This window comes from Cricetulus griseus, assembly GCF_003668045.3.
Source record: "Cricetulus griseus strain 17A/GY chromosome 1 unlocalized genomic scaffold, alternate assembly CriGri-PICRH-1.0 chr1_0, whole genome shotgun sequence".
Taxonomy (NCBI): domain Eukaryota; kingdom Metazoa; phylum Chordata; class Mammalia; order Rodentia; family Cricetidae; genus Cricetulus; species Cricetulus griseus.
The window spans coordinates 248860985-248867045 of NW_023276806.1; positions in this window are offsets into that span (position 1 = coordinate 248860985).

Genomic DNA, 6061 nt, shown 5'->3' on the forward strand with positions numbered 1-6061 from the left:
CGCGTGCGTGCGTGCGTGCGTGTGTGTGTGTGTGTGTGTACTCGTCTCTGTGTGTGTGTGTGTGTGTGTGTGTTTAGGTTTGCTCTACATATTCAACCTTGTTTCAAGAGCAAACCAAACCAAGGCTGGAGGGCTGGCTCCAGGGCTCCGTGGATAGAGTGCTTGCTTAGCATGCACAAAGTCCCAGGTTTCATCCCCAGCACTACTATACCAGGCATGGTGGAGTGTGCACCTGCAATCCCAGCAGGAGGTCAAAGTCATCCTGGGATACATAGGGAGTTAGAGGCCAGCCTCATTCCCTGCAAATTCCTGGGGTGTATGAGACCCTCCTTTGTTTTTTAGAGGTGGCAGGTGTTGAGACATAGGTAGTTAAAAGCACTTGCTGCTCTTGCTGAGGACTCCAGTCCAGCTCCCAGTGCCCTTACAAGTAGCTCAAAACTGCCGGCTCTGCCAACTCCAGGCCTCTGACTCCTCTGTGAGCATTCACATGCAGAGACAGACCCTTACCTGTAAATAGAAATAAATCTTATGACCAACCACAAAACAGTAACAAGGCTGGGTGTGGTGGTAACATTGTAACCCCATTGCTCTGGAAGCAGACAGAAGAGTCATTTGAAGTTCAAGTCTAGCCTAGGCTACATCATAGCCAGTCCATACCAGCCAGGGTTATAGAGCAAGTCCCTGTCTCAAAACAAGCAATCAACAAGCAAACAAAAGAATAAAACCCTGCAGTCAGTAGTAGTAACCCTGCAGTGAGATGGGCTTAAGAACATCTATATTATTTGATGTTCTCTTCTCATTCTAACACAGTTTCACTCCTTGAAAGAAAACCACTTCCTCACAAGCAGTTATTCACAGCCCTGTCTCTGTGGACTGTCCTGGGACCAAATATGATGTGGTATTTAGTGCCTGCCTATCCTTGACAACCCCAGTATTATTCTTTCCAGATTTATCCCTGTTGTGTGTAGAATTTTTCATGGCTACATAATATTCCACTGAAGAGATCTAGATTTGTTCTAGTTCCTTTGTAGAGACAGTGTTATAGTCCAGGCTAAATGTGAACACAGGATCCCCTGCCTCAGCCTACTGAGTGCTTGCACCTCTGTGTGTCACCTTGTCTGAGTGAGATCTAAAATCTGTACACACACACACACACACACACACACACACACACACACACACACGTGCACAGGGGTGTACCCCTGTACATGTGAGTGTGGAGATCACAGGTTGACATGGAGTGTCTCCCTCTATTTCTCTTCAACTTATTTGTTTATCCATTCATTTGTTTTTGAGACAAGCCCATCATTTTGGCTAGATCAGCTGGCCAGCAAGACACAGGACTCAGGGCTGGGCAGTGGTGGCGCATGCCTTTGGTACCAGCACTCAGGAGGCAGAGGCAGACAGAACTCTGAGTTTGAGGACAGCCTAGTCTACAGAGTAAGTTCCAGGACAACAGGGCTACACAGAGAGACCCTGTCCAAACAAAAGAACAAGTAAACAAACAGGGCTGGAGAGATGGCTCAGCGGTTAAGAGCACTGGCTGCTCTTCCAGAGGATCTGAGTTCAATTCCCAGCAACCACATGGTGGCTCAGAAACATCTCTAATGAGATCTGGTGCCCTCTGCTGACGAGCAGGCATACGTGCGGGCAGAATAAATAAAAAGAATTTAAACGAACAAAAAACCTGAAAAACACTGCCCACAAAAAGAAAGACCGACAGACACAGGGTACCACCCATCTCTGTCCTCTGTCCTGGGGTTATAGGACCAGCACTGCACATGACCTCTACATGGGTGCCAGGAGAGTCCACTTCATCCACTGAGCCATGTCTTTCCCACAGCACCAAACCTGTTTTGGAGGCTATGGTCCCCATCTTGATGAACCTTGAACTCTGGATCCTCCTACACCCCCCCCCTGCCCAAGCCTGGTTCGTGAGATGCTGGGGATCAAACCCAAGTTTTCCTGCATGCTAAGCAAGAATCCTACCTACCAACTCACCCGCATTCCCAGCCCCTAAATCCAACATTCCAGTCAAGCTGCACAGACACCCCTACCCAAAGCAGGAGCGTCCTAACTCACGGTCATGGTGTGCACTGTTAAATGATAGGACCAAGTGAGTGAGTGATGGTGGTGAGTGATGATGGTGAGTGATGATGGTGAGTGATGATGGTGAGTGATGATGGTGAGTGATGATGGTGAGTGATGATGGTGAGTGAGGGAGTGCATGGTGGGCATGGCTGGGTTGCTGCAGCAGTTCTGCCACTAACAGCATCACTGGTGACTTAGCACTCACCTGTGTGTGTGTGGTGTGTGTGTGTGTGGTGTGTGTGTGGTGTGTGGTGTGTGTGTGTGTGTGTGTGTGTGTGTGTGTGTGTGGTGTGTGTGTGTGTGTGTGTGTGTGTGTGTGTGTGTGTGTGTGTGTGTGTGTGTGTGTGTGTGTGTGTGTGTGTGTGTGTGTGTGTGTGTGTGTGTGTGTGTGTGTGTGTGTGTGTGTGTGTGTGGTGTGTGTGTGTGTGTGTGTGTGTGTGTGTGTGTGTGTGTGTGTGTGTGTGTGTGTGTGTGTGTGTGTGTGTGTGTGTGTGTGTGTGTGTGTGTGTGTGTGTGTGTGTGTGTGTGTGTGTGTGTGTGTGTGTGTGTGTGTGTGTGTGTGTGTGTGTGTGTGTGTGTGTGTGTGTGTGTGTGTGTGTGTGTGTGTGTGTGTGTGTGTGTGTGTGTGTGTGTGTGTGTGTGTGTGTGTGTGTGTGTGTGTGTGTGTGTGTGTGTGTGTGTGTGTGTGTGTGTGTGTGTGTGTGGTGTGTGTGTGTGTGTGTGTGTGGTGTGTGTGTGTGTGTGTGTGTGTGTGTGTGTGGTGTGTGTGTGTGTGTGTGTGTGTGTGTGTGTGTGTGTGTGTGTGTGTGTGTGTGTGTGTGTGTGTGTGTGTGTGTGTGTGTGTGTGTGTGTGTGTGTGTGTGTGTGTGTGTGTGTGTGTGTGTGTGTGTGTGTGTGTGTGTGTGTGTGTGTGTGTGTGTGTGTGTGTGTGTGTGTGTGTGTGTGTGTGAGTGTGTGTGTGTGTGTGTGGTGTGTGTGGTGTGTGTGTGTGTGTGTGTGTGTGTGTGTGTGTGTGTGTGGTGTGTGTCAGAGGACGAGCTGCAGCAGCCACTGTCCTGCTCCACTTAGGGCCTCAGGTTTGGCAGCAGAAACTTTCACGCCTGAGGCCAGGTCACTGTCTTTATCTCACAGCTCCAGTGACCTTTTGCCGCCACGGGCTGTGGGACCCAGAGTCTCCTCCAAGCCTAATGTTCCAGGAATAGTTCACTGTGCTTGGAGCCTTGGGCCGTGGGTTCGATCCTCCACTCGGCCCTTTCCCTCTCACCTCCCTGAGGATCAGCCCCCACCTATAAATTGGAGCAGGGGCCCCAGGAGGCATGCTAGGGGTATTAACTGGGGTTCCTAGGGGGGCAAGAAGAATGGGGGCGGAGTCTGGGGTAGCCAGCCCTGGGCTGCGAGGGGATCTCAGGCTGGGCGTTCCCCCCACCCCCCCCCAAGCGCAGCTGGAGGCCTAGGGCTGCGCATGCGCACTGCATCCCTGTGGTCCTTTATAAGTGAGGAGGCTGAGCCTGGCGTGCTGAGCACCAGGCCAGGAGCAGGGGCTGGAGAATCACCGGAGCTGGCGGCGGCTGCGCTGTCCTTTGTGCCAGGGCCGTGGGGATGTGTCCACACTAAAGGAGCCAGGTGTGGGGGCCCGCAGGGAGGGGGTCCGGGAATCGGACTTAGGGAGGACTGACCAGGATGAAGTCAAAGCCCCTCCCGGATGGGGATGGGCAGGGGGCGGTGGGGGAGGGGATCCGAGTTTGGGAGGCAGATCGTATCGGTCTTAGGGCTGTTGGGAACGGAAGGAAAAGACACCCCCTCCCCGGTGGGGAGGGTCCCTGGCTGCAGATGGTTCCCTGGATCAAGCAGGAGGCGCTGGGAGCTAGGACTAGGGGAGGGGCACCCCGAGTTTGGGAAAAAAAGCCAAGGGCATCCTGCACATGACCGAGGGAATCTTGGGGCTGGATACCCCAGTGTTTTGGCTGAGACACCCCGGGAATTTGAAGTGGGGACCTCCAATTTACAAGTGAATAGAGGCCTGCGATGGGGAGTGGGCCCCCAATTCAAGAGTGTCTACAGCTGAGTCTCCGTCCCTGGGAAAGGAGCCCAGACAGGTCTCTGCCCTCTAACTGCATCCTGCGCAGGAAGGAGGCTCTGGCTACCCCATCCTGAGGGGACCTTCTGCTTTTCTGACAGATGTGGAGTTGGGGTGCAGGCCCTTTTCCCAATGAGTATGCTAATGCCGGGTGTGGGTTCCCTGCGGGGAGACAGGGAACCCCCAGATGTTGCACCCCTCCACATCATCGCACCCCTCCACGCCGGTGGTGTTTCACCCTCAGTCTGTGTGCTTGGTGAATTTTTAAAACTGTTTGGGTGACTAGGTGCTAGAAGGGAGAGGACCTGGCACTGAGGTGCTTAAGTGACCCCATCCACACAGCACAGTGTGGCTTTGTTCATTCTAAGTGTGGCTGGGAGGAATCCAGGCTGAGGCAGGCCAGGGTGGGCGATGGCCCAAGCTGGGCATGTGGGGATCAGTTAGGAGGGGATGAATGCCTGGCAGTCTCAGTAGCCCCTGGCCATCCCCACAGGGAAATAGAGAGTGTTCCCACGCCCTTTGTAGGGGTCTTTGTGTATCAACAGGCCACGAGGAGGGGCATATCAGAGGGTCTGGGGTCCTCTTGTGGCTGATACAGCTGCAGTTAGTGTCTTTTGTTTCAAAACTGTGACGGGGGCCACGTTACCAGTGGCCATGCATCAGTCACCAAGGCCACATGCATCCTAGTGTGTGGGAGGAGCCAGACCTGGTGGTTGCTCCACTGGGGCATCAGCAGAGGACTCCAGACTGTGGGTGTCTTTGTGTAGAAGCTGCACAACCTACCCAGTAAGCGCCTCCATGGGTTCTCTTTGTTAGTGTTCCTGGAAGTCGCTGTGTGTGTGACTCCTGGGGTGTGTGTCTGGGATGTGTTTTGTGAATAGAGACAGATGATCCAGAGCATGGGGGTGCAGGGTTGAGGAGTCACAGTGGGAGAGGCATGGCAGGGGTGGGGATCCCCAGCTGGCTCTGCTTTCCTCCACAGTATCCCATGTTTATGAACACAATCCAGTGTGAGACTCAGGCCAGGAGCCCGTAGTGTCTGCAAGTGCATGTGTGTGAATCTGTGTGGCCTTTGCTGAGGACCAGAAATCCTCCTGAAGCTCATGTAAATGATGTCCCCACACCACAGGGTGCAGACAGTCATACCCTTGCCCAGACATAGCCCCGCAGATGTACATGAAGTTGTCCCACCCAGTGACACCAGATGATAAATGCCCAACTCCAACTCAGTGGAGAGACACAAGGCGGGGTGTGGTGGGGTGGGTGGGAATGGAACGAGGATACACACACACACACACACACACACGCGCGCGCACACACACACACACACACACACACACAGGCATTTGAATGTGCCTCCCCTCTCCCCTGCAGGCCCCTGCTCAAATATACTTGAGGCTAATGCATTATTCATGAGGGGGCGGGCTCAGACCTCAGGCCAAGTGCTGCCTCTCACCTCTGGCGGCTCAGGGGAAGAAGTATTTTAAGCGAAGGGTGTGGGTGTGCGAGGATGTGAGGGGAAGGGAGAAAGAGGGTGTTTCAGGAGAGAGGAGCACGAGACTAACTTTGTGTCTATCACTATGTTTGGCTACCTTGGGTTATTTTTAGGGTTTTCCCAAGGTTTTGTGTACAAAAGCTGTTTTTAAATTTGATGTGTTTGAAAAGTATTAGCTCACTCCTTCTAGATAACTTCAGAGGGTTTGGGCTGTATGAGGCTTATTTTACAGGTGGAGAAACTGAGGTATGGGGGAATAAGACCCCTGGTGCAGAGTTGCATGATGGGTAAGTAGACAGAGTGTGACATGGATCTTTTTAGGGTTGTTTTTGAGACAAGAACATGCCTTGGCTGTCTTGGAAGTCACTCTGTAGACCAGGCTGGCCTCGAATTCAGAG